Source organism: Taudactylus pleione, unplaced genomic scaffold (assembly GCF_031769625.1).
Source record: "Taudactylus pleione unplaced genomic scaffold, aTauple2 ptg000179l, whole genome shotgun sequence".
NCBI lineage: Eukaryota > Metazoa > Chordata > Amphibia > Anura > Myobatrachidae > Taudactylus > Taudactylus pleione.
The window spans coordinates 28,401,737-28,427,518 of NW_028284581.1; positions in this window are offsets into that span (position 1 = coordinate 28,401,737).

Genomic DNA, 25,782 nt, shown 5'->3' on the forward strand with positions numbered 1-25,782 from the left:
ATATATAATAATATACATACTGTATATTATAGCCGATACCTGAAGTTTAAGGGCTCTATTTTCTAAGCTGTGTTAGGAGACAAAGTTAGGAGCTGATTGGCTGGTACCTTATCACCGTTCATTTTATCTCCTAACACAGCTTAGTAAATAGACCCCTGAGTGTTAAGCCACCACCCAGGACAACACCAAGATTCTGCACATTTAAAATGTTGTGGACCTTGGGCCTGATTCACGCAGATCGAGCGATTGTTTGCCATTGCACATGCCTATGCACTGCGATTACGCTGCGATTGCATTATGAACACGCACTCACAGAGGAATCCATTGCCAAGTGTGTGACAGACTGCCAGCGTTTGGGGGTGGTAATGGGGATTGGTCACAAAAATGCAGGAGTGTCTGGGCCTGATTCAGACCCGGTCGCAAGTGCTGTGCTCCCTCGTGCGCATTCGCGAGACCCGGATAGCAACGGGCAATCCGTCGCTCCGGGTCTCGTACCAAAGGGGGCGTGCTGTCAATGTTGAGTGACAGCACGCCCTCTTTGGTGGGTGGGCCTGGGGTGTGGCTGCCCAGATGGAGGCGTTCCAATGGGAACGCCTACCGTCTGGGACCGTCCCCACTGACATCACAAGTGATGTCAGTGGGAGAGCTTTCAGCTCTGTTAGAGCCGAAAGCTCTCTGGGGCTTGCGGCAATGAGACCCTACCACAAGGGTCTCATCACAAGCCCGATAGTCGTGATGGTCTTGACCATCGCGACCATCATCATGGCCGCTCGCTATAGCTGTGGGTGATCACCCACAGCTATGCGAGCGGCCAGGAGGCCGTTCTGAAAAAAAAATGCCTGGCCCTGATTCAGATGAAGCGCTCTGTCGAGCTTCCGGCTCTGAATCAGGCCCTCTGTCAATTTAAACGCTGATACATAGGCATGCATAAATTAGCCAAGGCAACTGCATACACAGCTCTGCGTGTCAGAAGAGCACCCAAGGCTGCGGCAGGTTAGACGTGGCACAAGAGTAAAATGGCCGCCGATGTGCTTTGATCTTTCCAATGTTTACGACAGTGCACGCAGGTGAGAAGGCAGCCTTGGGCGTCTTTATGCTCAGGTGATCTTTGCTGACATTTGAATATTTTCACAGCTGCATTGCATATGAAAACACAGTTGTCTTTGCATTAGCGACCATCTCTGAATCAGGCCTCTTATTAGTTATTGCTTGATGATCACCACCATCAGCAGTGAGCAGGTAAAATACTAGCTCATCGGGGCAAGAAAATTAGAGAACATCTGAGACATTAAATTAATTCAGAATGCAACAAGGACTGACAAGTGGAACCAGTTGTGCATTACAGGGCCAATTCAAAGTTGAACACAACTCACACACAATTACACACACATTGCAGGCACAGAACTAAATGTATAGAAAAACTACAAAAAACAAATGGAGCAGATAAAAAAAAAATAATCAGGGTATTTATAGATCCACAGTCTTCAGCAGCCATTTAAATAAATAAACCTCTGTGTGGTTTTTAGTTACTAGCAAACAAAAGGAAATAAATAAACAGCACTTGAAGTTTGCAAATAGCAGATGATTCCAAAATGATAAAAAACTTATAATTATTATTATTATCATTATTATTGTTATTTTTATTAAAACAAAATGTCTGTGATACCCCAGACTTTCTCACTCATGTTGTTTCCTATATAAAATGCATATATGTAAATACTGTATATATAAATGTAAATACAGTGTAACTGTGTATGTGGCACAGAATGGTTAATATGGAACCATATTGTAACTCTCTGTTAACTTGATGCCCCACCAGTGTATGAAGATATTTACCCATATACATATACCACCTGATGTACCCAGTTTCACCCAGGTAGACCTTAGAAATTTACTGTTTCCATTTCCATCTCATCACTCCATTACACATTAATCCTTCACCTCCATAGTAATGCATTACTAATATAGTAACACATTACCCTCCCGCACCTATATACTAACACATTCCACTCCCTCACCTCTATAATAACACATTTCCCTTCCTTGCCCATTATTTAACACAATCGTCATGTTTGGAAACCCTTGGGATGACAGTTGGTGTTAGAATATAACCTCTGCTACATCCATGATGAGACAGCTAGGTAGGACATTGCATTGGTGAAAGAAACATTTTAGCCCTTTTCACCCCCTTAGAAGTCACATTTTGAAAAATCCCTTCTTAGTGGGTACCTACAGTATATCATAGAAACCATATACTCCCAGATTTTAATGTTTCTAGATACAGGGGTTTGGCTGGACATTGATAAGTCAGTCAATCAGACAGTCAGTCGTCGAGTCAGTCAAGTTTTGATTTTATATTTATAGATGTACTTGTGCAGGTAGAGTGTGGTGAGTCAGCAGCAGGTCACATGACTCAGACAGCTGCAGGTGACTGAGGTGGACAGTTACTTCAGTAACAGAGAGCCCTGAGGAAAATGGAAAATGTACTGAGGAGAAGACCTGCACTGTGAAATTCTTCTGAAGCTTTGCCATGACCAGAGACCAACGCTGTGCTACAGGACTCCTGTGTAAAAGAGCTGATCCCTGGAACTCCCTGTCGGTACATGTGGGACTTGGTGATTGACAACACTTACAGACGGAGGCAGGAAAAGTATGGTGACTAAAGACCCTGTAGATGAGCTGATTAGAAGGGGGGCGGCTATCTTCTCCTTAGCAGACCCCCACTTCAGGACATCAGTTAAAATATCAGAGGATGTCTGTATATAGTATATAGTGCTCAGCCCTGCATGAAAACACCCTTCCCTAGCAACAGGTTACACAGTGACAAATAGTTTTACCACAGTGAATACCTCATCCCCAAGCTTGTAGTACTCCAGTAATATAAGGGGATATTTGCTATCTTCCTAGAGTAGCTTAAATGAGTAAAACTGCCTGAATTCTGTGAAAAGGGAAACATGCCAGCCTCAGTATAACTCTTAACCCTCATACTGGAGGGAAATCTAATAAGGATCAGCTTATCCAACTTGACTGCTACCAGTTTATTGAAAGTTACTTTCATCATATAAACTTAATATGGTATAAAGGAGATCAAACAGGGCAAAAGTATCAAACGGTAGTCACCAGCTGCAGGAGAGGATAATTGTAGCAATTTAAATAAATAAGGAGAACAAAGGAAACATTGAGCTAAACTATTAACCTGTTGAGACTAAAATCAGTAGGGGACTCCTTCTACATCTGCAGTGCAGCCAAGCAGGATCTCATAAACTATCCATAGTGTTGTGCTTAAGGTTACCTAGAAAGACCCCTGCTACAGTCTTGCCAAAACTCATCAGACATTAAATGTTGCCATTGCCCCTTGATGCCCAGTCAGAGAATTAGCTGTGCAATGTATGTGCACCACCTCTACAGAGTCAACAGGGTAAGAAAGCACTGATTAAATGTCAAAATTCTAGTAATTTTAAAGTGTTTGAAGTAAAATGCCTTAAGGTTATAACTGTTTCCTTCAACCTTGTAGTGGTTCAGTCTATAGAGACTGCTTATACAGTTTAAATTTTTACTAAATTATATTTGATAATGTGGTAAAGTTGGGTTAAGATTACCTGCCTTGCTGCTGTCAAAACCAGCCTAATGTTCACAGGGTCACATAGTCCAAACTGGGAAGAAGACTATAGTTCCTGCTGAGTTCTAGTATGTATGTTACTTACCCGAAAATACCTGTGCAAATATTTTATTGTTGAAATGTATTGAAGCTATACCTGTATCCCTAATATTATTTCAGCCATGTTAATGAGTTAGTCCTGTCAATAAATAGAAACTTGTTTGGCATTAATTGGCAGAATTAACTGTGTGAAGAATCAAACTCATTCTCCTCTACTTTGAAGATAACTTATGAATCTCTGGGAAGATTCATAGTGAAACCAATACCAGGAAAATGGAGCTCAATATAGTATAATGAGTTGATTGTTTGTGGAGCTAGGTAAGTCAATTGATTAAGAGCTGATTGATAAAATGTTCCTGAAGAGTCAATTGATAAAGAGTCGATTGATAAGGAGTTGTGAAGATAGATGGCTCCTCACAGGAATGTGGCCTTAAAGCTGATATATGCTCGACTGGTTGCAACCTTGAGAACTGGAATGCACTTGGCTAGTTATAGCCTCGAGAGCTGGTATGCACTTGGATAGTTGCAGATTGGAGACATGGTATTCGCTTGGCAAGTTGCAGCATTGAGAGCTGGTATGCACTTGGCAAGTTGCAGCTTTGAGAGCTGGAGTATACTTGGCATGTATGCACTTGGCAAGTTGCAGCCTTGAGAGCTGGAATGCAGTTGCCAAGTTGCAGCCTTGAGAGCTGGAATGCACTTGGCAAGTTGCAGCCTTGAAAGCTTGAATGCACTTGGTTAGTGGCAGCCTTGAGAGCTGGAATGCACTTGGTTAGTGGCAGAATTGAGAGCTGGAATGCAATTAGTTATATCAGAAACTGCTATAAATGTTAAATGCTGTTTGAACATGCAGACAACGAATTGCTACTGATCTGAGGAATTTTAAATTGCAGATAAACACTGAATTTCAGTGCAGACAGCTGGGTGTAATTTAGCTGATTGGTCACACAGACACAGAGGCACTGCTGAGACTGCTGGAATGAATACTCAAAAGGTTCACACAGTACTGAAGTACAAATTTGACACTACTGTGATGTACTTGCAGGAATTCCTCACAGACACTGAGGTGTGGCAAGCACAGCTCTGATGATACTTGCAAAGAATCCACACAGATGCTGAGGTGTGGCAGGCACTGCTCTGATGTTACTTGCAGAGAATCCACACTGAATCTGGGTACACACCTAAAAATATTCTATTCAACCATCCAACTAGTTGATTGGTTGGAATGAAAATTTGGTAACGTATGGGAGTAAATGATGATCAGCATAGGCAAACGCAGGGGGGGTTTCCATCTGCCTGGAAACCCCCCTCCCCAGCACACACAATGACCACAATAGAAATAGTAATATTATAGAATGTTACTAGCGCTGCATGTTCTTCCCAGTATCATAAATGAAATGATTAGCACCAGCTGTGGATCTTTTAAAATGTGTCAGCTAGTAATAAATATACCTGTGCACCAACTAGGACATGTGGAAAACATGCACTGTTAGGGGTGCACTGCTATAGACCATCAATAGGGTTAATTATTAATACTGTATAATAATACAGTACACTATCCAGTGCATAAGGAGCCCAATATGTAGATATATATGTACAGGGCAGTGCTAGGTTCCTCTGCTGCTTCCACAGACTCCCAGACTTGCTCTAATGCTCTGGGATGGTGCTCACATCTGAAGAAAAACATTCTACACAGACAGGATGGACCTACTGCCGCATCCAATGGCTTACTATGATCGCTGGTCCCTGTATATGCTGGAAATATGCAACACAATATACTTTGTATGTAACATATTAAAGCTGGATAAGTACTAATTCTGCCCTCTTCATGGACTGGCCACACTCACTCTAAAATCAACCATTTGGAAACCCCCCCTCTAGAAATCCTGAGTTTGCCACTGATATGAGCCTTGGAAGATGCTCCATAGAGAAACCGCTACTTTTCTTTACATCATTGTCTTGCTTAACACAATGACTCTGTCATTATTTTATAGACCTACACACCTTTTGGCTTCACTTAATAATGTACAGTACACCCTAAGCCTCCCATTTAAAGTAATTTTAAGAATATTTCTACCAAATTCACAAGATTATACAAAATTCATGCCATACATTAGAGAAATATGGGTCACTTTACTGCCATGGGCCCCAGGCTACCACATAACATGCTTCTAATATATATAATAATATACATACTGTATATATATATATATATATATATATATATATATATATATCAGCTATTAATACTGCCTATTTAATACACTGTATAATCAGCAAAAGTAATGCTAGTGCTGTTTTTGATGCATACTAACAGCAGATATCCATGTCTCAGTCCAGATGGTTAAGTCAAATTGATTTATGTACTAATTAAGTTAGCTGTGCTCAAGCATGGATATTCTTAAAACATGGACTGTAATGGCAGAGTTTGGGAACCTCTGCACTAGAGGATGTTCTGACCAGCACCTTTAGAGTGAATGCCAGATTGTTCTGAAGATCATATGGGATGTTCATCAAAGCCTGGATAGAGAAAATTTGTGAAAGAAAAGTCCTAAAGTATCAACTTTTAACTTACAGGCTGTGTTTGAAAAATTACATTTAGGAGCTGATTGGACTGTACTTTATCTCTCACTATTTTATATCTTTCCAAGCTTTGATAAATACCTCCAAGTGAAGGAGATTTAAGGATAGCTACAGGGGTAGATTTACTAAAGTTTCTAAAATTGGAAAGTGGAGGTGTTGCCCACAGTAACCAATTAGATTTAAGCTATAATTTCTATATTGCATTTTAGAAGAGGAAAGACAGAATCTGATTGGTTGCTATGAGAACCACCTCCACTTGTCTGTTTAGAAGCTTTAGTAACTCTACCCCTGGGACCACTTACTGTACTGTATGTATATAAAAAAAATCCCCAAAAAAGCCACTGCTGCTTATATAATAAGTCGCAAATCATTGTGACGTATTATATAAGCAGACATACTTTAGCCAGTTTACAGTATACTGAATAGTATAGAAGTAAGAAAAAAATAATAAAAAATAGACGCTACCCGCTTAGATAACAAGTCACATTTTGTTTACTGTAAGTTCATACAGTATGTGTGACTCTTTACACCAGTGATTTTCAACCTTTTTCAACTTGAGGCATACTACGCAAGATTTTAAAATTGGCAAGGCACACCATCCAGTGATACGGTGTGCGCGACCTATGAAAAAACACATATGTTGGCTCCCACTTAAACACACTCATTGGCTTCCACAGGACTAATACACACTACATTGGCCCCAAAGAAATAAAACACACTACATTGGCCCCCACAGGAATAAAAAGCAAACATATTGGCCACAGAGATATAAAACACATATACATTGGCTCCCACAGAAAAAAAATAAAATTGATTGGCCCCCACAGAAACAAAAAAAACAAGCAAACACATTGCTCCCCACAAAACAAAAATCATTGGCTGGCCCCCACATAAAACCTGTTCCTCACACATTGCAGAGCTGACAGCAGCGTGCGGGCATGCAGGCAGATAGTCGGCCGGATGGGTCTCGGGAGGGAGAGTGGACTGGCTTGCTGGCAGAGCAGACGGGCTGGCTTGCAAAGCTGCATGCGCGACCTGTGATGTTACATCGCCACGTCTAGGCAGGTCACGGCCACGGTGCGCCTAAGCCTCCCAGAGGAGCTCACCAGCAGCTCGGTCTGCACTTTGCTGTACTATAATGTGTGACTGGTGGCACACTTCACAAACTGCTGCTTTTCTACTGTCCATACATGATTGGCCACTATAGTGTAGTACATTTATTTATTAAAACATACAGTACAGTACTGTAGTTTCACTTCATTAGTAATTTGACATACAGTATGCACAGTGCAGTTTAGAAAAGGCAAAATTTGGTGGACAGAAAGTAGTATTACACTCTCCAGCATCTAAGTGCATTATTCGGAATACACCATGATTGAAATTAATATACCATGATGCGACTGAATACGTCATGCTAGGTTCAGATGCAGGCGTATAATTTGCAGCAAGCCTGCCATGCTATATGGCTAATGGACACTAGACGTACAGTATGAGGACACATCTTTATATACAATTACACATTTTTTTTTAAATAAAATTGTATTAGATAATTTTACATGATTATTTTCTAAGTGTGCATATAAAGCATTTATTTAATTTATGCTGCATTAACAGTTTAGGACAATTTTTTTTACATATAAGTACACATTTATAAAATCATTATTTCATGAATTTACATAAACAGAGGCATAACTAGAGTTGATGGCACCCAGGGCAAATAAAGAAATAGCGCCCCTTGAAAACTGTTCTTTAAAATTCTTACAGTACTAATCAAATAAACACACACTGCAAAGAAAAGCTCCTGAGCAAGCTAAATTATCAATATGACAAAGGTAAATACCATGTGCAATAGAAATTGTACTGTAAGTGCACAGCCATGGTTCTAGGGGTCATCTAGTCCACCAAGATTTAGGAGTTTTGATTGTGTGAAATTAATTTTAGCTGCTTTTTAACACTTGCCACCAGCTGAGACCCAACTGTTAGGCCAAGATTAAAATTAGGAACAGGATATGAGACATACTTACTTACCTACTCTCCCAGTTGTTGTGGGAGGCTCTCAAATTTTTAGTGCAGTCCCCCACACCCCCAAAAGGGTATCCAGATCTCCCACATCCCATCTACTTACTAGTGAAGTGTGCTGACTGGGGAGATCATTTCTGGGAATGACAGCTCTGTATGGAGGGTGTCGGGCTAATTTACAGTATGTGATTTTTGTCAGTTTGTCATGATGGGCCTAATGACATAGGTACCTGGCCCCACCCCCTGGCATGTCCAGCTGTGTCTCCTCTCCAGGCATCTCCGGGAGTGGAGATATTAAAAGTCGTTAAGTATGATGTGAGATAACAGCTTTCTATGTAGAAAAAGGTCTATGTAGAAAAGGGCTAAAAACTCCTCAGGTGCGGGGCATCCCACAATTATCCCAGCAATAGTAAAAAACTAAAAAAGGATGTTTGCATGCTATTACTTGGCCACGCCTCCTCTCCCCAAAAAATAGAACAAATACACCGTAAAGGGGGATATTTGGGGACATGGTTTACAAATGCAAATTCCTAAAGGCTGTATATAAACACACACACACACATAAGGATGTGTATATGATTGATCCATCTATGTGTGTTACAGCAAACAAAAAACAAATCTAAACACATACGTAAACACAGACTGAGCATAATTTCACCATATACAATACAGCAAGTACACAATAGTAGTACTTTGGCCACTGTCATTTTAATAATAATAAACTACTATTAATATACAAAACTTTTTTCTCTCATTAGTATCTCAAATAATAAAACATAGGCTACTGTTTTTTGCAAACTCTGAAATTCTTCTTAACACACTGCACGAGTAATAAAATGCAAAACTGTATTTTCATATGTTTATTTACATTGGAGTTAAAATATATCACAAACGTACCTATAAAATTAACTACACAGATATCTAACAAAATTAATGTACTCTCTGGGACAGAGATGAGTTCAGGGGGAGAGGATGGGTATTGGAAGAGAGTGAGGAGGCATGGTGAAAGACTTAGGGACCCATTTATGAACTAATCTTATTACCAGCTATATATTTTGTTTAGTATTGCAGTGATAATAATGAATATACCATGATATTTAATAAAGATGTGCGGGTTCGGTTTTACTCGGATATGTCTGGATCTCAAAATGGCATCTTATTGGCTATCGGCTATCACATGTTTTGGATAGCCAATAAAATATATCTGAACTAATCCGAACTTGCGATAATTTTGGCTAAAAAAAACGAGTAAAATTGAACCCACACATTTCTAATATTTAACATTACTTACCCCTCTGGTGTGTTCCAGTGATGTCCCCCTCCTCAGTGGCATCCTCTGCTCTGTTGCTGGTAGCCTATCGCTGCCAGTGTTGGGCTTCTGTGTCATGCACATGCGTAGCCGCCAGTCTGCACATATGTATAACACTTTTACCTGGAAGTGGCCCGACAGTGCCAAGAAAGCTTTGCTGAAGCCAGAAATATTGAAATGAGGACATTACACCTTTAGAGAGTGCTAAAGGGGTTATGTCTGATTGCTAAAATGGGGCCCTAAGGGAGTATAGATTGATAGTATGGACGGGAAAAGAAGGGGAAAGGATGGATTAGCAAATGAGTGGAGAAAAGGTATATGTGTATTAAGAGAGGCATGGCCGGCTTGAGGCATGTTCAGGTGGCTGGTGTGGCTGCACAGTGCTGAATCCTGCAACCGCCACAACCTGGCCAGCTCCAGACTAACCCTGCCATCCACCCTCACACTGGCATAATTGGTAAGCTCATGGGGAAGTGGTGGTAGAGGAAAGGGGCAGAGGCAGAGGAAAAGGGTAGAGGTGGAGGGAAGGACAGTGCTGGGTGCCGAGAAACCAAGCATCGGCCCTATGGAGTGGGTTCGAGAGGGGAGAGACAGCATAAGGGAGTTGATTGGAGTACCAGGTTGGAGTAGCAAGCTCACAATATAAACTATAGCAGTAAATTAACTGTAAACCCATAGGATAAGGTGGGTGAGAACTAATGTGGCACAGTGAGAGTGAAGCTAACACAAGTAATTGCTACCCAACAGCAGAGTAGTACTGTAAATTGTAAATGGGACAGATAGTCCAGACAAAGAGCAGGCCAAGATAGTACTTGTAAAAGCAGGCTCACTGGGAAGTTCTAGGTAAAACAGTGTCCACTTGGATAATGCAATGGGGGCCAAAGAGGAGAAGGGGTGGGAGTAGAACAAGGGACAAAGAAGGGGTACAATTAAAGAGTAAATGAATGGGGACAACACACTGGGGAAATGTAGGTAGAAAGAGGAAGGAGAGGGGGACAAACAGCAGAGGGAATAAAAAGAACTGTAGGGGCTAGTAGCGGTCAGACTTACCACAACAACATCCTGGCAAAATGCACATGGAGATAGCTTCAGCAAGGTTCTGAGTGCACCTTCACATACAGAATCAAAGAGCCCAGTGGTCATGGAGAAAGGTACACCACAGGGGTCCATCATAGGTGAGGACTGGCTCAACAGCTATGCCCAGGGGTACCCCAGCAGATGGACAGTAAGGACCAGGAAAGTTCATAGGGAGAGTCCAGCAGTGGCTACACCACCCAGCATTAGAGTCACAGAGCCTCTCAGTTCCAGCAGGGGAAACAAACACAGCCCCAGCAGTCAGACACTCCTCGATAGCTGGAGCACTCTCCCAAGCAGGAGACCAGTCATGGAAATTGGTGCACTCTCCCGAGCAGGAGACCAGTCACAGAAATTGGAGCAGAGGCAGTCCAAGCAGGATGGAGAATCCAGAAGGTAGAAGTGGAGTGGGCTGCCCCTTTTCAGGTGACTGTATGATTCCTCCGAGTCTAGACAGCATAACAGTGATAGTAGGAGTACACACAGAGGCAGTGCCTATCTGTCACTGAACTCATAGGAAGAGCAGCGTCTCACACAGTCATCAATGCACAGCTTGTTGCATGCAATTCTGGGACTTGTCTATATTTTACAGGACAGGTTGCAACCCTATGCTGCCACTGCGTCAGAACCTCCACAGCGCCAGTGCCCAGGGCTTTTGACCCTCTCACCCCACCCTTGTTACTCCTCTGTCTTGGGCTTCATTCCTACAAGGGCCACATCTCTGTGGAGTTGGAATGCTCTCCCCATGTTTGCATGGGTTTCCTTCTGGTGTTCCAGCTTCCCTACACACTTCAAAGACATACTGGTTTCCATGGGCCAGTTCAATTAGATGTGGTAATTTACTGTGCTAGGAAATGGGTGGTAACCTTGGGCTATAAGGTCCAGGGCTATTCAATTACAGCCCCTTTTCCTTACACAGTAAATTACCAGCTAAGGAGCATTAACCCATAGATAAGTTCTAGGAGGTATGGGTTAACATTAATATAGTCTGGGAACCCACAATCAGGGCATTTAATGCAGATTTCTGTTCGAGTCTCCTCATACTCAAACAGAATTCCATGTTAACTGCAGCCTACAGATTTGATTGTGGGCTGCCTCTGGCTATAACTGACAAGCCCTGACAGATCAAATAGCCTGCAGTAATTAACCATGGCTAATTGAATCCGGCCCCATTTGTGTCCCCATTTGATTAGGATATAGATTGTATCCTCCACTGGGATAGGGATTTGTGTGAATCATTAAACAGTTTCTGTAAAGCACTGCATAATATGTTGGCGCTATAAAAATAACTGTTAATAACAATATTTTTATTTTTAACTGTAGCATTTGCTCCCTATACAAAAATAATTAACATTTTCACATCAAATAAATAAATAAATATGGATAACATACTGAAATTTATATTTCCATACATTCTTTCAAAAGTGCTGTTTTCTGCAAAAGATTTGTTAATGAACACTCTATTTCGTGGACCTTTAGGTTATTGAAAAATTCTCATTATGGAATTTCAACTTGAATCCTCCAGAACAGACATTGAACCTAAAAGTCAAATATCATGTTCATTACGGAACTGCTTTCTCAACAATTAAGGGCATAGCGAAAGAAAATTATGAAATCTTTAAAGTCCCATATATTATATTTCCAAATCACAAAAACAACCATCAAGTGTCCTACACGCAGTAAAGGTTAATTAAAACAGTACAGATTATTGCTATATTTTTCAGCACAATTGTCTAATTCTCCATTAAATTATTCATTCTTCAGCTATTATAAAACACATTAAGCAGTTACTTAGAATGAAGTGTTTTCTGTCATTAAGCTGAATTACCTGGTGTCTAACATAATATAAAGTCCTTCACAAATTTCTGAGGACAATTCTTACATTAATGTGATATGGTGCAAAATAGTTTAGAAAAAAGTATGTAAGATAAGCACATACTGTACTCTCAGAGTACAAAAGTATACGAGAACAAAAAAAATGGAAACAAATAGGGAAATACTTCTACCGTAGGTGTAAACAATAGAAAATTAAAAGTTAACACATATGTTATCCTATATCCCTAGTGTAACATGTGTCACATTCTTGGGTAGTCTATGAAATAAAAAATATATACAATAGCAGAGATTTTAATGTTTTGGACTTTTGGATTTATTTTCTAGTTTTAAGTAAATATAATTAAATATGATGCCCTATTTGTAGTGGACATATCAGAAATGTTTTTGGCAATTAATTTTGTGAAAAAATGGCCTGTCCAATTCAAAGTACTTTGCTTCATCTTTTTTTTTTATAATATTATTTATTCAATAGATGAGAAAAGAAAAAACAAAAATGAGAAACATTATGGAGCCTGCACAGAGGCTCTAAATAAGCAAGTACAAAATTATTATCCCATATAAGATTCTCGGTAAATACAACTTTCTCATCTATATTTTTATAGTACAACAAAGAGAAAAAAACAAGAAAAGAAAGAAGAAGAAAAAAAAAAATTTAGAGAAAAGGGGGCGTGGTGTGGCAGACCACATAGAAAGAAAGGAGAGAAAGGAAAGGAAGAGACAAAAACCCAGATGGACTATAGTACGGTACAATATAGGAATCCTTTATTGGAATGCTGCAGGTGTTTGAAAGTTTCAGGTCAATGGATCCCATATTTTAATTAAACTTTTGGAAGAATTATGTAATATACTTGTCATATATTCCATAGAATATACGTGCCATATCTTAGATATGATCTCATGTATTGTGGGACTTTAGATGTTTTCCACATTGTTGCGATACTACAGGTAGCAGCCAAAATAATATGTCTAATAAGTTTGTGTTGGTGATGAGTGATATCTGGAGCATGAAGTGGTAATAAATAATATTGAGGGTTGAAAGGGATATGTACCCCGATCAAAGTGTAAAGAAGAAGTCTAATTTCCTCCCAAAAAGAAACAAGTTTTGTACAGGACCACCAAGTATGCAAAAAAGTTCCAATGTCAGAGCCACATCTCCAACACAAATTTGAAGTATCAGGGAACATTTTAGGTAATCTTGATGGTACATAGTACCATCTGTAGAAAAGTTTATACGCATTTTCTTTTATCCGGACATATAGGGAGCTAGAAGCTACATTAGCATAAATGTCTGCCCAATCTTCATTGTCTAGAGTTCCGTCTATATCCGTCTCCCACGCTAATTCATGCAGATCTTTTATATCATTGTTGGATTGTGTGAGACCTGTGTATAACATTGAAATAAGGCCTTTGGAACTAGTGTTAAGGAGAGATAGTGATTCACAAATGGTTAGTGACCTACTAGTGAGCCGATTTTTCATGGTGGAGTGAAAATGTCTTAACTGTAAATATTGATAAAAAAGCTTATGTGGGATATTAAACTTAGTCTGTATATCCGTAAATGTCCGGAATATTGAATCTTGAGTAATATCATTCAAGACCCTGATCCCCCTATCTTGCCAATACCTAGAGAAAACAGGACAACAACCTGGTAAAAACCCAGGATTATCATATAAAGGAACTATGGGGCTTGGATATGGAGCGATGTGAAACCGACGATTAACAAAATCCCAAATTTCTAAAGAAAATGATACAACTGGATGAGTTAAGGAGAGTTTAGGTCTAAACACTCGAGGAAGCCATAATAAAGCAGAAAGCGTTTCTACTCAGATGGTGTTTGATTTTGGTTGGCTCCACATAATACATTGGGCAAGCCTGGCAGCGATGTAATAAAGTTTGAAATTTTGGAGACCTAAGCCACCTCTTGATGTATGTCTCTGTAAAATGTCACGTCTGATCCTTGGACGTTTTTTGGACCATATATATTGGGAGGTAATATGTGATAAATATTTAAATACATATGGAGGAATCCGCACCGGTAATGTTTGAAAAGATACATCAAGCGTGGCAATAGGTTCATCTTTACTGTGTTGATCCGGCAAATCCAAGAAATATAACAACCACTCCACATATCAATATCTTTCTTAAATTGCGCCAAAAGCTTGGAGTAGTTAGCTTGGAATAGTTGATGGTAATTTTTCGTAAGGTTTACACCTAAATATCTAATATGCCGTCTAAGCCATTGGAATGGGTAATTACATTCTAGTATATGCTTAGAGTCTCCTGGAATATAGAAGTCAAGAACTTCCTTTTTCTGAGCATTAATTTTATAACCGAAGTGGCCACCATATTCTTCAATCTCTTTAAATAGATGAGGGAGGGAAAAGATCGGATCAGAGACAGTCAAGAGAACATCGTCAGCGTATAACGCAATTTTGTGTTCAACATTATTTACTTTAATACCCTTGATGTTGGGATTAGTCCTAATTTTAGCTGCCAAAGGCTCAATAACTAGTGCAAATATCAAAGGAGACAAGGGGCAACCTTGTCTCGTGCCATTAGTGATGTCAAAGACAGGCGAGGCTACCCCATTGGCCAATACTGATGCTTTAGGAGTGGCATAAAGTGCTGCAATACCATTGTAGAATCTCCCACCTATACCCATCGATCTGAGAACACTAAACATAAACGGCCAAGAAATACGGTCAAATGCTTTTTCAGCATCTAGTCCCATAACCGCAGCTGGGATCCTTTGACTGTGTATAGAATGGATCAGATCAATAGACTGTCAGGTGTTATACGATGCTTGGCGACCAGATATAAATCCCACCTGATCCGGGTGTATTAAAGAAGGTAAAATAGGGCTTAATATATTTGCTAAAATTTTTGCATATATTTTTATGTCCACATTCAATAAAGAAATGGGTCTATAGTTGGTGCAGAGTTCCGGGTCTCGGCCCGGTTTGGGAATAACCACGATGCTAGCCAATGAGGTCGCCCCATCAAAAGAGTTCCCATCTAAAAGTTTATTAAAAAAAACTTTCAGAAAGGGGATTAATAAATTGGCAAATTTTTTGTAGTACTGTGGAGTAAACCCATCAGGGCCTGGGGCAGCTGAAGGTTTAAGTTTTTTAATGGCTGTCAAAATATCTTCATCCGTGATATCAGTGCTCAATTCTAACAGCTGCTGTTCGTTGATGGACAGAAGAAGGTTATTAGATAGATATGATTCAGAGGAGACATCTGAGTGAGCCATAGGAGAAGGATTATGGGTTAAATTATATAGACTTTTATAGTAATCAAAGAACTCATTCACTATATCCTCTGAATTATTAGTAGTGGTACCTGAGTGATGGAGTTTGAGCTTATTAATCAACCCTGAGGCTCTCTTTTGTCTAAGCTTGCTCGCCAAGACAGAGTCTGTCTTATCTGCTTTATCGTAAAATTTTTGTTGTAATTTTTTTAGTATAGATGCGGATCTGCGCGAGAGAATAGTATTTAAACGACCTTTGAGAGACTCAATCCTGATAAGCAAGTCAGAGGAAGGGCATAGCTTATGTTGCATCAAAGTTGGGTTAACTCCTCTTCCAAAGAAGAGATTTCTGTGATTGTTTCTTAAGAAACGCTGCCTTACTTATAAGCTTGCCTCTTATTGTAGCCTTATGAGCTTCCCAGATTACACCACAAGAAACTTCCTCTGAGGAATTAAACTCAAAATAATCAATAATAGCAGATTTAATATCATTGAAAAAAGTAGGGTTTAGCAAAAGGGCATCATCTAATCACCATTTCATTGATCTCCGAGGAGATTTACATAGATCAACCATTATATATGTGCCAGCATGATCTGTCCTTGAGAATGGTGTAATGTCAGCTCGAGTAATCATATGGGCAAGAGAACATGAGATTAGTATCATGTCTATTCTAGAGTAAATTTGATGCTGGCCAGAGTAATGAGTGTAATCCCTATTAGAGCCAGTCTAGTGATATTATTACACAGAGAGCAAGTTGCACGAGGGGTGTCTTGAACTTTCTTGAGGTGGGAGGGGGAAGACTTATCCAGAGTAGGATCAAGTACTGTATTAAAATCACCTCCAATGATAAGATGACCTCTAGCAACTCGCTCAATACGTCTGAAGATGTCATTGAAAAAGGCACATTGACAACTATTCGGGGCATAAATGTTAATAATAGAAATAGTTTCAGAGCGAAGTGTACCTACCAGGATAAGATAACGACCTTCGGGATCAGCTATAGATTTGGAAAGTACAAACGGTACTTTGCTACCAATCAGAGTGGCTACCCCCCATTTTTAACAGTCTGTAGAAGCAAAATAAGTTTGGGAAAAATGTTTACCTCGTAATTGGGTATGTGCACCAGACAAATGAGTCTCTTGAAGTAAAACTATGTCTGCTTTCTCTTTTCTACAAGCCCCTAAGACTGTTATACGTTTTCTAGGGGAATTTAGACCATTAACATTAATGGAAAGAATTTTTAGTGACATATGTAGAAAAGTGTAGTAATTGCTCAATCAAATACACAGTTGGGTATAACAGTATAAAAAGAAAAATCCAAATGGGCTTAGAGAAAAAGGAAAAGAGAAAATAGAGAAAGGAAAAATACCACAGAGAAAGAGAGAGAGGAAAGAAAAGGCCTAAGAAGGCTAAAACCCTAAAAAAAATAGACCCCATTAAGGAGTCCATACAATGACAAAGCTACATAAATTGCTAATATACAAACAAGGGTGTGGGGGTGGTGGCAAAAAATAGTTTTTCAGCCAGAAGCCAGTCAAGACCAAGGGCCCTTAAACAGCTAATACTATATCTCAAAATAGATTAAAGAAATAAAATAAAAAGAAATACAAATGCAAATGCAAATGGATCCGTGTCGATCCCATTAAACATTATATATCAAAACTTTAAGTATAATAAAAAATCAATAATACTATTCTAAATTATCTAGAATACAATATCTGGGAGTTAATCCATGACAAATATATTCTATGTTTAAACTCAAAGTCAGTCCACTAGAGGACTGAAACCATACCATTAAATCTATACGGAATAGAAAAAACATATTGAATAAATTGTAAAAGGCAAGACACTTTCAAGTTTGAAAACTGGAAAAAGACAATAGTCCAGTTATATTAATCAATCTGAACTACTTAGCCTCACGGCGGGTGTGAGCATCCATTACGACGACCATTAACTGTAGACCATTCCGCCGAGGGTGGCCCAGGTTGTTGAGGCTTAGTGGGGGCATTAGAGGCAGAGATAGTGATGGGTTCTGAAAGTATTTCTAAAGTTTGCAACATTTTTTGGCCTTCCTTCACTGTTTTAGCCAAATGAGTTGTGTTATTAGCAAAGACCTGTAATTGAAAAGGAAAGTTCCAACGGTATTTGATGTTATGTTGTCTTAATACTTTGGTAATTGGTTGAAGGTCTCTTTGTTTCTGGATCGTAGACAGGGCAAGGTCTTGAAAAATTTGTTTCTGAGTATCTTTGAAATCAATAATGGGAGTATCCCTTGTTGTAGTAACAATTTTCTCTTTGGTGCGAAAGTAATGCAGTCTCGTTACAATATCTCTTGGGTTTTGACCAGGGGATGGTTTGGCTTGTAAGGCTCTGTGTGCTCTGTCTAGGAGTAGATCACTTTCCATAAGGTCAGGGAGTATATGTTGGAAAAGTTCCCTAAAGAAGGATGGTAAAGAAGGAGGTAAAATTGTCTCTGGTACATTTCTAATTCTTAGATTGTTTCTACGAGATCTGTTCTCTAGATCTTCCTGTTTCACTTTAATATCATTGATCTCGCTCCTTAATAGGGTGAGCTTCCTGTCCACTACAGACTGATAGCGACAAAGATCGTCCGTTTTGGACTCAAGCGCATCTGTTCGGGTACCCAGAGCAGTGAGATCGGATTTAAAGTTATCTACAGCCTTTTTTAATTCTTGTTGGAAGGTTACCTTAATACCATCTACTAGGGTAAAAATGACCGCTTGTATACTAGGGTCTATCTCCATTTCTAAAGATGAGGCTGACTGTGGGGAGCTTGAATGATCAATAGATTGAATAGATGCTCTAGGTTTGGTATTGAAAATACTCGGGGTCGTTGCTGCCGTCGATTTCTTATTTTTATGGGACATTGCACTAGATGCTTAGAGACTTTGGGGACAGATTGACGAAATAAAATTGCTAACGGAAATGAATAAAATCCGTAATGATAGCTATAAATGAGACACGGAAGGAGAAGGGCCCAATGAGCCTAGAATCAGGCCATCACTAATCAGACATCTCTTGAACTGTAAGGTAATGTAGAGGAGGCAGAGAGACTTTTTATTTTACTTCAATTTCCCCAGTCCACTGGGTGAGTCAGCTAGACAGCAGAGATAGCAGACACAACCCTCTTCACTAGCAGGGGTTAAAAGCATATTCCTTTCTCTGCTTAATTAATTTAATCAATTGGGTCTTCCCCCTGAGGGACTCCTCTCGATATAGGAGCCACTACACCAGATGGTGGGTGAGTCAGCAGAGGGAGAGGAGACGCGCCACAGCAGCGCCCACACCAGTAAGATCCACTGATCCCCCCGCGGTTATGGGTTATTAGCAGAGGGCACACGGAGTCCACCAAGGGCCAAGGGGCTAGCAGGAGTTGTGGGGTTATCAAGAGGGCTCACCTCAGGGGTCCGCGATGCCGTGCCGGTCCCGACGGGCAGCGCCTGCAAAATCAGGTCGCGGCTTCTGGCACGCCTCAGGCCCCAGAGCGGCAGACAATAGAAGTAGGTCTCTACAGTTTTGCCGCCAATCAGTATCATGATGCGGCAGGCGGCGGACAGCAACGGCCACCTGGGGTCTGTTGGGTAGGCGGGAGAGGCACCAGCTCCTGGCAGGTTGCGACAGCAAGGACGCCAGAGGTAGCACAGCCAAGAGAGGATGGCCAAGTTATTGTGCAGGGCACCCAGCTTGATCCGGAGTGCAGGCCCCTACACAAGATGGTGGCTCCCGCGACTCGCGGCCCCGGCCGCGTTTATTATAAAGGGTCTTCTGGGGTTTATAGCACTCCTCTTCAGGTCCCAACACCCCCAGCAGGGTGCAAGGGGATGCAGGAAGGTCGCGATGACGTCCACCGACCACCGCGACACAGCCGGTCCGCCAGACCCCAAAATTTAGTCCCCGGCTTCCGGAAGTCTAATAGGCCGCGATGACACAAAAGCCGGACACCGCTCCCGGAGCTCACCAAAGCACCCAACAAGGTAGCGGAGGGTAAGGGTGGCTCAGTGGGTCCACCAACTCAGCCCCCGCCACAATAGTAGTGCAATTTTAGGAGTAATCCAGTGGAGCTCTAAAGAATATGCGACCACTCTGCTTGGTATCCAGGCCACGCCCCGACACTTTGCTTCATCTTTACTACTGTTATCAGGATATAAGTATAATACTAAATTATATAAAATGTTATTATATAACCACAAAATAGTTACATTTCATGAGAAGCAAGGTCAATATTTTGGAATAAATATGTGAATTTAATTAATTTTTCTGCCACAAATGTAATTTGTAGCAAAAAAAAAAGCAATTTTAACAATGTTATTCATTTAAAACAAATCATAGTACTGTGAAATTATCAATACATTTTTTAACTAAGGTGCAAATCTTATTTTTTTTAACTTATTGTATAGTCAACCTCAGCACTTGAATTGGAGAATGACCTTTATAGAATTGAGAGATTGATTATGCAATCTTTTGAACAATCTGTTTTTGTTAAATCTTCCTAGTATGGTGTTCAATAAATGAATGCACATATTAGTTTAATTGAGCTACTGGAGTAGTGGACTTGTAATTTTTCTTTAGTACTGGGTCAGTAAGAAAATGATTGCACAATAAATCTTCTTGTTTTCTTTATTTACAATAAATTATCATGTTTTCTATGGTTACAGTTAGGTTCTACAGTATGTATTTTAAACATTTTCATTTTCAGTTTATTCCTGATAGATTCAGCTGAACCATAGGCGTATGATAATAACTTTTTTCTTCTTAAAGTCTAAAATAAAATCTACTTGATTTAAACTGTTATATACCCATAAACAATTAGGCACAAAATGAATAGCAACCAGGGTTAATTAAATGTCACTACTTTCCTATCGATTCAGTTAATGTTTTGTTTTTTCCCTTTACACTTGCAATGCACAACCTACAGCCCACTAGTCTCATGCAGCCCTTGTGCAATAGACTCCTCACCATGCAGCAGCCCCCCCTCCCAAATAACTGTGCCGTTTAGTAGGCCACAGTAAATGTGTGCGTGCAGTGGCCCCCTTCTATACTTGCTCCAAGCAGCGCCATCCTTCTGATGATTTATTCAGAAACATGGTGCCAGCAAAGCAGATATTACCAACTTTCAGAATAAATTTGCAGAAATATAGAGTTGCTGGGAGCAAGGTGTACAACCTTTCAACCCTGGACCCAACGGATTATGTTCACTACACACCCTGAACATATTATAAATACACTCTTGGCACCATGGCTGTACATCTTACATACAGTAGGACACTTTTTGTTATATTATGCTCTGTGTCATTATTTGAATGCTCTATTTTCAGGTAGAAAGATTGGTAACTCTTATTGCATTCTAAACAGAAATATTTGGATAAATCACTGGTTTGACTGAAATATATTATAATTTGCTATAAATCACATACACTTGTTACTTTTGTCACTAAACTTCATTGTGTACTGTAGTTAGGTGAAAACAAGATGTGCTGTAAAAAATTAAATACAGGTATTACTGGAATCGGTATGATATGCCAGCGGCTGAATAGCCGGAAGCCCGATCATTCAGGTTCTCGACAGGTGTGGAAAGTACCCTAACCATCCCCCTCTCCCACCCCTAACACTCCATTGGTGGTGCCTAACCCTAACCTCCCCTGATGGTGCCTAACCCTAACCTTCCCTCCGAAGGTTCCTAACCCTAAACTCCCCTTGCCTATCCTTGACCTCCCTCCCTGGTGGTGCCTTACCCTAACCCTTCTCGGTGGATGTCTAACCCTAATCTCCCCCCGGAGGTCTGTAAACCTAACCCACCCTTCCCTGGAGAAATTCTAATAATTGCCCGGATCCCTACATTCGGGTTTCCGGCATTCTGGATGGCGATGCGTTTTATCCAGATTTCATTCGAAATAATGACGTCTGCATTTTGCCGGGCATTGGGATTCCGGCGTCGATATATTGACATCTATGATCTAGACCAGAGGTTCTCAAACTCGGTCCTCAGGACCCCGCACAGTTCACGTTTTGCAGGTCACCCAGCAGGTGCACAGGTGTATTCATTCCTCACTGACACATTTTAAAAGCTCTACAGGTGCAGCTAACTATTTCACTAGTAATTATGTAAGGAGACCTGCAAAACATGCACTGTTTGGGGTCCTGAGGACCGAGTTTGAGAACATGTGATCTAGACAAGAAAGAAGAAGACTCAAATTCCCCCAGCACTCTGCAATGGGAGAAAGTTATTTACTGGAAGTATATTTTTCCTCCTGCCCCACTCCTCTCTGAGAAAGGAAGTTACAATCAGCTAGAAGCTGTATTTCAAGATTAAATTGGGTGTTTGCCAGCCCTCTGCCAAGATCACCATTTAATTAACTAGAAATGCTGGGCATCTACTATACAATTATCTGCCAGATATCTGACCAATCTGGCTGTCTGAAATTAAAATCTGGTAATGTATGGGAGCAAATGACAATCGACCATTTGCTCACAAACACTGGAAAACAGACAAAAATGGTATTTCAGACAAATTGGTTAAAACACACGAATCTAACCAATTTGAACAATTGTTTTTTGTCCATTTTCCAGTGTTTAAAACCATATGATAAACTGTTATTTGCTCCCATACATTACATGGTTTTCATTCCAGCCAGCCAGATTGGACAGATAATTGTATAGTATATGCAGGGCTGCCATTAGAAATTGTGGGGCCCGGGACAGACAAAATAGGCAGGGCCCCCCCACCGTATCTTGCCCCTTCCTGAAGCTGCATGTGGCTCATCGATGTTACTGTTTGCAATGGGACACTTAAAAAAGCTACCTTAATGGTCTTATTATCATAATTAAAAACAAAAAACAAATTTGTTTCAGTATGTGACATACTGTACAAGTGATTATATTTAGCCTAAATATTATCACTTGTACACCACATGATGAAACAAATCATCCCATCCCATAAATTAAAAGTCTCATTACTTACCTCCTTGAAGGAGAATCCTTCTGTCTTTTTCTCCTGGTTTGGCTGGCTTGCAGACACTGCTCCTCATGCGCGGTGGCTCCTCTGATGGCCTCTGTCCACTTCCAGTGGCACAGCATGAACAAAACAAAAAACAAAACTTCATTAGTGGAAGTGGGGGGATCATATAGTCAGGGCCAAGGGCGTAAGTTCACCCCTGTCACTCTGAGGCAAAATAGCATTTGGTTGTGCGTCACTGGCCAGCTGAGTGGGCTTGTGAGGCCAGGAAGTTTGCATCCAGGGACGCTCACCCTGGCCTCATCCATTAAGGAAAACAGGGCCCCATTTCCAGGAACACAGGTCGTCCTCGCTGCGCATACACAGGTACCTAATAATTGGGATCTGCATGAAAACCCTGATCTGCGTTAAATGCTGAATCAGCCCCTCTGTCATGGTCTATTTAAAGAGCAAGATAGCGTAATAATGGCATTACAATAGATTAGATACACCTCCAGTGCGCTATATATATATATATATATATATATATATACACTATCATGCTCTTTAAATGAACCACTCAAAGGGAATAGGTCAATGTAAAATAGAATGCAACACTCCCTCCCCCCGACCCTCATTACCTCCTCCCTCTCATAGGGATTTCAAGTGCTGCTGCCAGTGCCGACCGCCACTGCTGCTCTCCCAGCTACCGTTCACTCCATACAATGACATCCGCCACGTACAGCTCCTCTGCACACCCGCACTTCCGGCTCCTGAAGTGGGCCGCAGCTGGCTGCTGCATGACGTCCACAATCAGCAACCAGTAGGTGCAGCAGAGCAAAGAAGAGGAGCGCCGCTGATGCTAACCAGCGCTCTGCTCGGCAGCTCCTCTCCTCTGTTATTTACAGCAGTAGTGTGGGTGGTTAAAGCGGGCGGACCCCCTCTTTCAGCTGAATGTCCGGGCCTGGGACTGCAGTGCCGGCAGTCCCCCCCTGATGGCGGACCTGAGTATATGCCCAGCAAAAGAGATGTATTAGTAAACCCACACTGCAAAAAACAAGCATATTAAAAATAAATTGTATATTTAATAAAAAAAATTATAGAACACCATAAAAATAAACAAAGTTCAAGCAAATGTGCTTATTGTATAGGCTATATCTCCTATACTTTGCATCTAGCATTTGCATATATGCAGAAATCCGATCTATAGCTGCTGTAACTATAGTTGCTGATCGTTAGCAGGACACAACTTATCCAGAAGTATGTTATCAGGAACCAAAGTCCCAAATAAATTGAAACCTTAATAATAAGCTGAATTTACAAAAACATGGATATTACTGTAACTACACAGTCTCATCAGCGGAACATAATTTGTGGAGTCTGGTAAATTCACAGTTAAACTTGGAAGCCTTTATAGATTACAGGGATGCACAGCAAAAACATTAGCAATTAACTTTGCACCTTGGCAAAACCATGTTGAAAGATGGGGGGAGATTTAAAATGTGCAGAGAGATTTAGGGATTTATTTAATAAGCGTCGGTTTTTACTAGAGATGTGCAGTTCAATATACATGGAAACCGAACACACCCAAACTTAGGGGTTCAAACTGAGTCTTGGCTTGAGTCTTCCAGCCAGGTTTAGATCCCAAATTGAGGCAAAGCATCATCTTCCAGAAGCCAGATCTCAGGTGTTTTGGATTGCAAATAAAAGTCTCTCCCTCATGATCTGTTGCCATTTCACACATGAGATCTATGGGACAGGGTGTGGGAAGCACTGTGTTTTGTGTTACTCTTTATTGATTGTTGACTTAGGGGCACTGCATCATGTAATAAAGATATAGTTGCTTGACCCTCATTTTTTGTCTGTGCAATCCACAACCCTAAGGTATCCTAGTTTACCCAGTGAGCCCAGCCTTTAATACCCAGGTTCCCCATAGGCTGGCTCGCTAATGTTCCATAGAATCCACCTACCAGAGTACCTGCACATAATGAGTATCCCTCCCCACCACTGTCCCTGCCCATTTGCCACCCCAGTTCCACCTCTAACCACTTCCTCCCCTACTCATGCCCAGTAAGCACAACAGTCCTCCTCTCTTCTCCTGGTGATCTGTCCCATCTCCTTCACTGTGATGGAGATGGGATAGATCACCTTTGATTAATATTTAGATCCTTTAACCTAGTAAGAGCGACCAGCAGAAGCTAGGTACTTGACACATATGTCAGGTAATAGCATCTTTCATTGGTTTACCATAACTGTTTGTTTCCCCTTTATGAATTACTCTTAATCATATGCCTTCTGTAATGTAGTAGTGTTTTTTTGTGAATTATACAATGCATGCATTAGGAAAAGATGTTTAGCATAAATATCAAATGTGTACAGCAAAAAAAAAAAAACAGCATAGTAGCCTAAACTTATCTCTCTTTTCCTTGGTGCAATTTGTAAAATGCAGCCAGCAGAGTCTTCAGTAGAGTCTAGGCACCTAACAATTTAAATGTCAGTGTTACCAGTCATTCTTTTATCAACACAACTATTATGTGGTTGTGCTCAAATCAGTTGCTATTAGGCATCATCAAGTATGGGCAATAAAAAGAAGAGGCTAGGCTTCCCAGATTGCTAACACAGCTTGCAGTAAGTTAAATATTACTGCTTGGAAAGAAAAGCAAAACTAAATAAAGGTAATTTAAGGTAATTTTTCATTTCTAAGTGAGTACTTGTAGGGAGGGCTCTGATAAAACCATAATCGTTTTACTAAAGAATGCTATTTAGAATATTATATCTTCTCAATACTTTAGAAATTAGGGAATTGAATAATGAATTTAAACAATACCTATATTTTCTTCTTCCCTTTTCCATGTGCTTAATATTAGTTTGTGTATATATTTAATTTTATTTTTTTACCATCTTGGACCAATAATATGGCATGGAAGTACGCAATAGGCTTAACTCTTTCACCTATACAGTTGTTTGAGCAATAGTGAGTCATTATCATTTTAATTTATCTTATAATAAGCCTGATGATTAAGTTTACTATATGAATAATTGTCCTGTGATAACTTTTTAATTGAAGTTGTTAAATAATGTCCTAGTGGCAAACTTTTAG